Below are 11,411 nucleotides of genomic sequence, written 5' to 3'. Positions count from 1 at the left end.
TCTATTCTTCTTGCAGTTACCTTAATTGATAGGTTCATAACTTTACCTTTTCCTTTTCAAAATAAAGATACTGTTGAATTTAGAAATGACTGCATCTTATATTTATTGCTATATTTTATTTATACCATACTTGTATATTAAGAGATCTTTAGTAAGGGAGGCTTTGATACCTATGTTCTTCATTACAAAGCTTGACTCATTCATTTACTAGCAATGTAATTTGGGCAAATTTCTAAATACCTCTGACCTCAGTCATTTGCGAAATTGATATAACAAGAGAACTTAGCTTAATATATGCACTTTAAAATATTTGTACGAATACAGCACTCAAGAAATACTAATACATAAAAGACATATACTGCTTCTTAAGTGCAAGGGACACTATTCAAGATCCTTCATAATATCAATTCATTTAATCATCCTAAACAATAGAAGTCGATATAATATTATTCCCCTTTTAATAGGATGAGGAAATTGAAACACCTAAGGTGCCCAGAATCACACAGCTACTGAATAGCATCATCTGGATTGAAACGAGTGAATTCAAATCTGGAGAAAAATTTTAGGTTTTCATTTCATAGATTATTAACTAATTATTATTGCAAAACTAAACGACACTAAAACTCAGTGCTTCAAGCTACACTCATTCTCACTCAAGGACAATACGGGAATATTATTTGTACCAAATGAAGCCTCTTTCATCCATGCACACTATTAATTTTACTAATTTCCATTCATGTGCACATATTGTGGCTTATGGTGATTGACTCTTACCAGCCAAATTTTTCACGAATATCAGAGCAGTGACATTAGAACTACCATCCCTTCTTTTGAAACTTCTTCAAAGCACTTTTGATCTCCCTGTTCCTCAGGCTGTAGATCAAAGGATTCAACATGGGAATCACCACAGTGTAAAACACTGAAGCAAATCTATCAAAGCCAGGGAAACCACCAGAGCTGGAACTGAAATAAACAAACATAGAATGATGTATAGAAAAGGGAAACAGCAGTCAGGTGAGAAGCACAGGTGTTGAAAGCCTTGGACCTGCCTTTAGCTGAAGTGATCTTCATAATCGAGATAACAATATAGACATAGGATATAAGGATAACTAGGGCATTTGTTGTCCCAAATAGCATCGCTAACATACCAATCATGACTTGTATGAGGAAAGTGTCAGTGCACGACAAGATTAACAATTGGGGCATGTCACAGAAAAAGTGGTTGATAACATTAGGTCCACAGAAGCGAAGCTGAAGCAAGCCACATAACTGGGATAAAGAACCAGAGAGTCCAACCATATAGGCTCCCAGTGCCATTTGAATACACAGGCTGGGTGACATAATGGATGAATAGAGCAGTGGTTTACAAATGGCAGCATATCGGTCATAAGCCATTGCTGCCAGGAGACAAGACTCACTGAGTCCCATAGTTGAAAAGATGAAGTACTGGACAGCGCAACCCAAGAAGGTGATTGTTTGCTGCTTCTGGAAGAAATGGAAGAGCATCTTTGGGACTGTGGATGTAACAGAGCAGATATCTGTGAAGGACAGGTTGATGAGGAAGAAGTACATAGGTGTGTGGAGGTGGGAATCCATCCTTATTAAGACAATGAGGCAGAGGTTCCAGATTATGGTCATGAGGTAGATGAACAAGAATATAGCAAAGAGCACTCCTAAGATTCTGGGAAAATCTGAGAATCCCAAGAGGATGAAGTGGGTGATATCTGTAATATTTTCCCCTCCAGTCATTGACTCAGTGCTTCTAAAATCAGAAAGGTGACAAAGGAATACATTGCTGAGCCAGGTAAAATGATATCATTATCATTTTCATATGTGCCTGTCTTTTCACCATTAATCTCTTCAAAAGAAATAGATTGCTCCTCTTCAGGTGAAAACAATTAAGTAGTCAAGACGCAGTTAGTCAGTTCTTCATGTCCCAAATTAATTCGTGTGGTCTCATAAGAATTAATAGAGAAACTTAAAATATTGAGTGGGAGCTTCAAAAAATATACTGTTGGGAAATGCTGTGACATCATTACTTAAAGAAAGTTTTAAAAAATGTCTGAGAATTCATCATATAACTGCTATTTCATAATAAAATTGTAAGTGCATGTATTTTCCTAGAAAATATTTGAAATAGACGTGTTCTAGATTGTCATCAATATGCTTTAAAATTCTTTTCTCTTAAGAAGTATTAAATTCCCTCTTTATGACAATTTTTCAAACATTTGAAAGTTGGAATCAACCCAAATACTAGTGACTTAATGCAACATCTCAAATATCTCAGAATAAACAGCACTTTAATGCTGATTCTTTTTTGTAAGGGCAGAAGTATGTATGTCCAATAAGTCAATGGATCATTCCTCTACTGAAGTCTTATACTGCATTCCAAAGAGGTATGCACAGATCAATATTGGCCCATACTATTGTCACAATGTTAGGTCATTTTGCCTTTTGAAGAAGAGCACAGTACTGTCGCTAATGGTTTATATTTTGGAGTTTTTTATCTAATACCCTCTTGCTTTAAGAACATGTCCCAATGATTTAAGCACACTAAACTCAGATTTACTCAAAATACAATGAGACCAACAAAAGTCCCTGAACTACAAGGTTATGGGAGAGTTTTATGAGGAAATGATGCAAGTACTCAGCTCACAGTTCAATATATATGTGTTCAGTTGATGTTCAGTATCATAAGCATTGGTTTCTTAGAGATACCCAAAGCCTATAGTTCCAGAATGTAATGGATTAACTTGGGGAAATTCCTGAGAAATCAACAGCTCTGGAGACAGCCTGGCATTCCACTTTGGCAGGTGTATAATCAGTTTCTAGTGTTCATTCATATCAAACCACCCAGATCTGTGAAGACCAAACCTCATAAAGCAGATTTCATTCAGTTTGAATGAATTCAGGTAAACTGAGTCAATGGACAACCAGAATTCAAACTATGATGGTCACTGAGATACAGATAGGGTCAAATAAATATTTCACATCTCAAATATTCCCAAATAACACCATAACTGATCAATTCAGTTAAAATATGTCAAAGAATTAACTAATCTTTTGCACTAAAATTCTGCATTTTCTCGTACATTTCAGTGCCAGAGGCAACCATAATTAAATGTAATCTATGTAATCAACCATTCCCAGGAGAGTGAGGAGCTGTGCATTGTTTTTCTCATTCTTGATGAAATTTATTCTAATTCCTTTTAAAATTTGGCAGACAAGAGTAAAAAAGAAAAACATCTACATACATTCATCACCTCTCTTTTAATATTTTTTATTTATTTTTAATAGATACTTAAAGTACATAAAATGTTAAACAAAAAAATATATGTATGGGATTCCCATATACCCCACTCCCACACCTCCCACTTTTCACCACATTAATAACTTCTTTCATTAGTGTGGTACATTCATTGCAATTGATTAACATATTTTGGAGCATTGCCACCAAGCTGGGATTATACTTTACATTGTAGTTTACACTCTCTCCCACTCCATTCTGTAAGTTATGGCAGGATACATAATGGCCTGTATTTGACATTGCAATGTCATTCAGGACAATTCCAAGTCCTGAAAATGCCCCCATATTACACCTCATTTTCCCTCTCCCTGACTTCAGCACCTCCGGTGGCCACTGTCTCCACATCAATGATATGATTTCTTCCAAGCTAGGGTCACAATAATTCTATAGTAGAATACCAGTAAATACACTCTAGTCCACATTTTCTTCCCCAATCCTGAGGATTCTGAGATGCATATACTCAACTCTTTAATTTCTTTGCATGTTTCATGAGACAAATTGGAGAAGAACAGGTGATAGATTTAAACAGTGCTTCTAACTAATCAAAACCCCTTGCAATTCTGAGCTTAAAAGGATGTGGTCAGTTTCCTAGGTTATACAAAATCAGGTGAAGAAACACAGAAAAAGTTTCTAATTGAAGAAAACTAGGCAAGTAAAAGAAGCTTAAAAGGGACCAGAGACCAACAATACCTGAGCTTGGAGTAGGCAGCTCTGATATCTGTGTTCCAGAGCGTATTGTCTAAAGACAGCCCGAGCCTCCAAAGATGACAATGGAGAGATATTTGAGGAATTTTTTAAGTCATAATGGAAACATACTTGGGTACTTTTTTATACCATTATAGAGTGAATCTGCTTGTCTCTTGCTACTCAGAAACTATAAATCAAAACCATATATATCAACAGAACTAATTTATTATTATTTCAAAAACAAAGTCCTCAAGGGCAAAAATTAGATGTCAGGCTATACTGACACCGCCTCATTTAATTTTAGATGCTCCTATATATCCATTTTACTTGATAAAAAACAGAAGGTATCATGCAGACAAGAATTCAAACCCCACCACAGCACAATCTGAAATATTACCTGAAATTTTATTTTGAGATTATTCTTTTCTTTGAAGTTCAGTAAGCTAAAAAAAAAAAAAAGATTTAGAGAATTTGAGTAAGGAGCATAAGACAACAAGAGGAAGAGTACTATGAGCAGGGAATGGAGGTAAGTTTTCCACAAAATGGATGAATAGGAGACTGGGTTCCATAAAGCATGATCTACTTAGGTCCTACTGAAAGGATTATACAGATATTGAGATAGTACAGAATCCACTGGTCTCTCTAAGTCCTGCTCTTTGAATTTGACCCAGATCCCACAAATAGCAGAGTTCTTGCCAAAGGTATAATTGCTTATTTCTTCTCCAATGGAATTTTCTCAGTGGGCCCTATTGCACCACAAGATCTGCCTATTTGGTCTAGAAAATGGCTGTCCACTAACAGCAAGAGTATTTCCTGGATCTTGGAAACTCCTTTAATGCCTTTTTGAGGTGTTGGTGAACTGAGAAAAGGCAATTGGGTAGAGAAGGGGAGGGGTAACCTTTCCAGGTTATTATTACTTTCTGGTGCTATGGTTGTCATGGAGTTTTTCTCCCTGTCAATTACATGCCCCAATTTGTCATGTCCCTGCTGAGTCTTTTCTTCACTTCACCTGGTTCTGTCATCATCTTAATGATAGTAGATGTCTCATTACTGACCTGGGAGACATTTGAGCTAGAAAACCTAGGGATATTCTAGTCTAATCCCCTCAATTTCCAGGTGAGGAACCTGAAGTCAGAGAAGCTGTGGGATATACCCAAGATGACACAGCTAACTGGTGATTTGGCTTGATAATAATAAATTAAATATATACACTTCCCTGCTTAAAAAAACAGTTTCATTTCACACAGTTGTATACAGATGTTTTCTGAAATACCTTACTTTATTTAATCATCACAGCAGACAGTACAGCAAATAAGGCATTATTTCCTTTGTCTAAGTCAGGAAATAGATGCACTAAGGACCACAGTAAGACTAATTCGTGACTGAGAGACAACAATGCAGTTTCCAGCTGATGACGTAACTAGAAAACGACCTTGAATTAAAGGTTCAATGTGGACGAGCAGAATATCCCTGGCTATATATAATAACAGGAGTTAAAAATGCTGTTTGACCTAAAGTAAGGGGGAAATGGAAAGGACAAATGAGTTCATATGGCTATGAGTCTCTAAAAAAGAGTCTGGAGGTTGTCGGGAGGAGTGCCCTTATGCACACCTGAGCAGAGTCTCAGAGACAAATAAAGTAGATAGAACCCCAGGTACTGGTTCTTTTGAGGGCTAAAGAGAGCCACAGGTTCTATGGTCATGGCAGATGGAGTTCAGTGCCATGTCAGGTGGCCCTTCTTTGTAGCTGGTGTTTCTGCGTGATGGAGCTGGTCTCAGATGGGATCTCTTTTCACAAGCCTTTTGTGCTACTTTACTGGAATTGTTGGTGCTGGGTTTTAAGATATATCTAGGGGATTTGAATCTCTGGACTGACAATATGATAGCCAGGCCCTGAGCATCAACAGACTTCAGCTCCTACACTCTGATTTATTGGACTTACCCCACTCAGCTAACATGGAGTTGAAGAATGTCAACCACCACACCATGGAGCCTAGAGTGCCTACAACTGAAAGCAGGAGGATTGCATCCAGTATCCATGTGGAATCTAAACCCCCTCTTGACGTAGATGTGGAATGGACACAACCAAGCCAAGGTCCACAGGAAGGAGGAATACACTAAAGATCAGAGTGGACTTAATGATATCCTATTCATGAGCTATTGTGGTTAATAATCAAGAAAATGTGGCATTGGTGTGAAAAAAGTGGCCATGGTGGTTGCTGGGTGCGGGGAATGGGAGGAAGAGATGAGATGTGGAGGCATTTTTGGGACTTGGAGTTGTCCTGGGTGATGCTCCAGGGACAATTGCCGAACATTGTATGTCCTCTCATGGCCCACTGCATGGAACATGGGAGAGTGTGGGCTATGGTGTGGATCACAGGACATGGGGTGCAGCGAGGCCCAGTGATGTACTCACTAGATGCAATGGTTGTGTCATGATGATGGGGGAGAGTGCTACTGTGGGGGGAGTGATGGGGTGGGGGTGGTGGGGGTTAATGGGGACCTCATATTTTTTTTAATGTAATATTTTTATAAATGAATAAATTGAGTAGAATTTGAAAAAAAAAAGAGAATGAAATAAACGCAAAGCACATTAACGCAGAAAAAAAAAACAATGCAGTTTCGATCATGGACTTTGGAATTAGATGATCTGAATTGAAATCTGGTTCTGCTACTTGCTGGTTTTGCCCATGAGCAATGTAACATCTCCATACTGCATGCAGTTGAAGGTAGTAGATACTTCAGCGAGTAGTGCACATAACAAGAATTAAATTCGCTAATGCATATCAAGCATCTTTCAGAATATGGTATACATAGTATGCCCTTTATTAATAGTTGGTATAATTTCTATTTTCTGATTCGATTTCTAACATATTAATCTGCATTTCTAATCTTTAAATATATATGTAAGATTATTACAGGAAGCATTAATTTTTTTTAAGATTTATTTATTTCTCTCCCTTTCTCCCCACCACCTGGCCCAGTTGTCTGTTCCATGTGTCTATTTGCTGTATGTTCTTTGTCCACTTCTGTTGTCAGCAGCATGGGACTATGTGTTTCTTTTTTTGTTGCATCATCTTGCTGTGTCAGCTCTCCATGTGTGCGGAGCCATTCTTGGGCAGGCTGTACTCTCTTTCGTGCTGGGTGGCTCTCCTTATGGGGTGGGCTTCTTGCGTGTGGGGCTCCCCTGCATGGTAGGGCACCCTTTGCAGGCATCAGCACTGCACATGGGCCAGCTCCACATGAGTCAAGGAGGCCCAGGGTGTGAACCGTGGACCTCCCATGTGGTAGACTGACGCCCTAACCACTGGACCAAGCCCACTTCCCCGAAAGCATTAATTTTTTGAAGGAGCTCACCTATGCTGCCAGTTACTAGGAATGCAGAGCTATTTTAGGTAATATTCCATGCTTGGTCTATTTGCTTCAGACAAATTTATCTAGGAGGAAAAACGAGGAGTGACAAGTTAATTATTAATTAAACCCTTGTAATAGGTTAGTACATATAAATACCTCCTGATAAGAATTGTTATGATTTAAGTCTTTCAACTGAACAGCTTCTTAAGACACTTTGAAGAAACAGCACGAAGAGTAAGACATTTAGGCACACAGGAATAGCAAAGAGGTAATATATTGTGTCAGTACAAACAGTATAGGCACTAAAAATCATACTTTGTAAGATTTGAGATAGATTACTCCCTACACCAAATGCATGGCAGAACTCAATATGCTCTATATTCCATTTGCAAATGTGGAGAATTTCTTACCAACCAACTTCATGTGAGCAGAAAAAAAAATTGAATTTATACAATGTTACTATATGAAGGATAAAATATACAGATAGTAAGAAAGCATATGCATAAAACCTGATCCATAAATTTGGCTTCTATAAAATATCTCCTTGGTAAAAAAAAAAAAATTAACACTTTAAAATTTCCACTGTTGGACTCTGAGTCTCTATTTTACCTCTGGTTCTAGTTTTTTGCATCTCTGTTCTCAAATTAAGGCCATATAATTACTGGAGTGTACAGTAACCAAGGCCTGGTCCTGCCACAGTAAACACATCTCAACCGTCACAATTCCTTATAGAACTTTGCATATATAGTCAACTGATGTTCAACAAGGCTACCCAGCCCACTCAACTAGGAGAAAATGGCCTTTTCAAAAAATGGTATGTGGAGAACTGGATATCCATATCCAAAATAATAAGAAAAGAACACCATCTCATACCTTACACAAAAATTAACTCAAGATGGATCAAAGATCTAAATATAAGAGCTAAGACCATAAAGATCTTGGAAGACAATATAAGGAAGCATCTATGGGATCTCATATTAGGAAATGGTTTCATGAAGTTTACAACCAAAACATAAGCAGCAAAATAAAATATAGAGGGGGCGGGGCAAGATGGTGGCTGAGAGAGTGCACCTGATAACCTCTCCTGCAAAGAAGTGGCTGTGCAGCATTGGAAATTCTTTGGGACCAGGCTGTTTCGGGATTTTGCAGGGCAGAAGGTGTCTGGACATCAATTTGGTGGGAAGATAACAGAGAAAATTCGTGTATAAGATAAAATTGAGGCTCTATTACAGGGAGGTGGGGGCTATGCACTGGACGCTCCTTCCTGGGGTGGGCGGAGCTGTGGCATCAGTGCTGTGGCCGCGATTCCTGGAGGCTCTGCAGTACTGGGGAATTCATAAGCTCTGAGCAGGCTATTGGGGGGCTAACAGAGCAGGAGGCCTTCACAGACCGATTTGGGGAGACAAACAGGAGTTTTATTGCGAGGCAGGGAATTTTTTAATATGGACACAAATAATAGCGCTTCTGGCTAGAGCCCCACCCCCAAGGCTGGCTGCCGATCTGCAGCAGCCTTAAATTGTTCGATATAAAGAGACATCATCAGAAGGCTGTTTCAGGGACTGGCAGCGTGGGAGACATCTGGAGCCGATTAGGGGAATATTTTGCGAAGTGTGGGAATTTTGATTTCAGACTCTGATATCAGCGTTTCCAGCTGGAGCCCCTCCCCCTGGGCCTGGCTACTGATCTGCAGCATCATTCACTTGGCTGCAGTGTAGAGGTGCCCCCAGGTGGCCGTTTCGGAGGCTTACAGGGCAGGAGGTGTCCTGAAGTCGAATTGGTGATACAGCCACAGAAGAGACCCGAGTGAGAGGGTGAATTACGGGGTTCTGACACATAGGTCAAAGTTTGCAGATGTGACCTCCCAGATAGGGCTGGCACCCAGCTGCAGGAATCCCTGAAGGCTATGCTGCACTGCGGTGCTCCCAGACTCCGTGTTAACCAGATTTGAGGTTTCCAGGTCTGAGTCCCCTAAACCCTGACGGCCCACACCCCAGAGACACTTGAGTCTGCAATATCACAGACTTTCCATCCCTGAATCCACCATGCCCTGAGGTCCATCTGAGGTCCTTGAATGTCCTAGGCCTCAACGTTTGCATTTTTCTTTTTTGTTTTGTTTCATTTTGTTTTGTTTTTAATTTTTATTTTTTATTGTCCTGATTGCTAACAATACATTATCTCCTAGTCTTTTCTCCCATCATATCCCCCAAAGTCTTTTTTTTTTTCTCTCTCTCTCTCTCTGGTCCCTCATTTTCTTATTTTATTTTATCTTAATTATACAATAGGTGCTGCAAGGAACACCTCACAATTGCTGGGATTCCTCATCCTCCGTTGCCTCATTTCTGTGTGAATTGATTTTGGCTACATACACTATCCCCTTTCCCCCACATATTGATATTGTCCATCATCTACTGTCTCTCCTGTATTCCACCTCCTTTCTTTGACCACCAAAGTGTCTAACTCTTAATTTCTACTACCTTTGTTTTGTTTCCTGTTTTTATCCACACTTGAAACTATTGCATTTCTTTTCTCCTTCCCTCTCTCACAAAAACACTAGCTTTTGAATTCATGCCACATTCCTCCCATATTCAGACGACTACCTCATTAAAGGTACTCTACCTACAGCTACAACTCTACACAACTTACATGAATCTAATATATATCCTCCCAAATCTCATATTGTTGCTCTGTTAACATTTATTACCAATACTACTTTACACATTTTCCTTGCTTACACAATTGCCTTTCCCTGGCCCTAATACTTTCCTTCAAAGTGAACTCAGCAGGCAATAAAAAATTAGAATAAGAAGAACAAAGTGACAAAGAGAAGATATAACATGCAAAAACAACAGCTAATTAATCCCCAAGACTAGATAAAGAAGCTAAGGAACTGATCAAACCCGTCAAGATAAACTGATGACCAGAGAGCAACAAAAACCTACAAATGAAGACAGTAATCAGGAAAATATGGCTGAATCCAATGAACAAACTAAAATCCAGGAAGGGGAGCAGAACTGCGCACAAGTAATTAAAGAATTCAGAACATGTATCAAAGGCAAATCTCATGAAGTAAAGGAAGAGGTTAACAATATGAAGACAACACTTGGAGGGGAAATTGCAGACATACACAAAAAGATAACAGATATGATGGGAATGAACACCACAGTTCAAGAAGTCAAAAATACACTCGCAGCAAATAGCAGCAGATTAGAAGAGGCAGAGCAGAGAACTAGTGATGTGGAAGACAGTACATTGGAAATCAAACAGATACTAGAATTGATCGATAAAAAGATAGAAAAAATCCAGCTAGGATTTAGGGACCTGAATGACAATGCAAAATGCACAAACCTACGTATTGTAGGCATCCCAGAAGGAGAAGAGAAGGGAAAGGGGTCAGAAGGAGTGTTGCAGGAAATAATGGATGAAAACTTCCCAAATCTACTGAAAGAGACAGATGTACATATCCAAGAAGCACAGTGCACCCCATTCATCATAAACGCCAACAGGCCCACCCCAAGATATATACTTGTCAAATTATCCAACGATCAAGACAAAGAGAAAATTCTAAAAGCAGCAATAGAAAAGAAAACCATCACTTACAATGGAAGCTCCATAAGATTAGGTGCTGATTTCTCATCTGAAACCATGGAGGCAAGAAGGCAGTGGTATGATATAGTCAAGGTACCAAAAGAAACAAATTTCCAACCATGAATACTCTATCCATCTAAATTAGCATTCAAAAATGATGGAGAGTTCAAAATATTCACAAATAAACAGAAATTGAAAGAGTATGCCAACAAGAAACCTTCCCTTCAAGAAATTCTAAAGGGAGTTCTGCAGGAAGAAAGGAAAAAACAGGACAGGCAGAGTGGGAGGAGAGTGTAAGAGCAACAAAAAAGACAAAGAGAGAAGAAAACAAACACACAAACAAACAAAATATGACAAACACAAGTCCAATCAAAATATGGCTAACATAAATAATTCCTTGAAAGAAATAACACTGAAAGTCAAGGGATTAAACTCACCAATCAAAAGATTCAGACGGGGACACTGGATAAAGAAATATG

At 38.9% G+C, this 11,411-nt stretch overlaps 1 pseudogene; it reads right to left on the bottom strand.

Annotated features, from left to right (window-relative positions):
- Nucleotides 1-815: 815 nt before the first annotated feature.
- LOC101412105 (olfactory receptor 5AN1-like) lies at nt 816-1,749 on the bottom strand (annotated as a pseudogene).
- Between the last annotated feature and the right edge of the window lie 9,662 nt (nt 1,750-11,411).

The sequence above is a fragment of the Dasypus novemcinctus genome, chromosome 10 (genome assembly GCF_030445035.2).
Source record: "Dasypus novemcinctus isolate mDasNov1 chromosome 10, mDasNov1.1.hap2, whole genome shotgun sequence".
NCBI lineage: Eukaryota > Metazoa > Chordata > Mammalia > Cingulata > Dasypodidae > Dasypus > Dasypus novemcinctus.
This window is presented reverse-complemented; position numbering and strand designations above follow the sequence as displayed.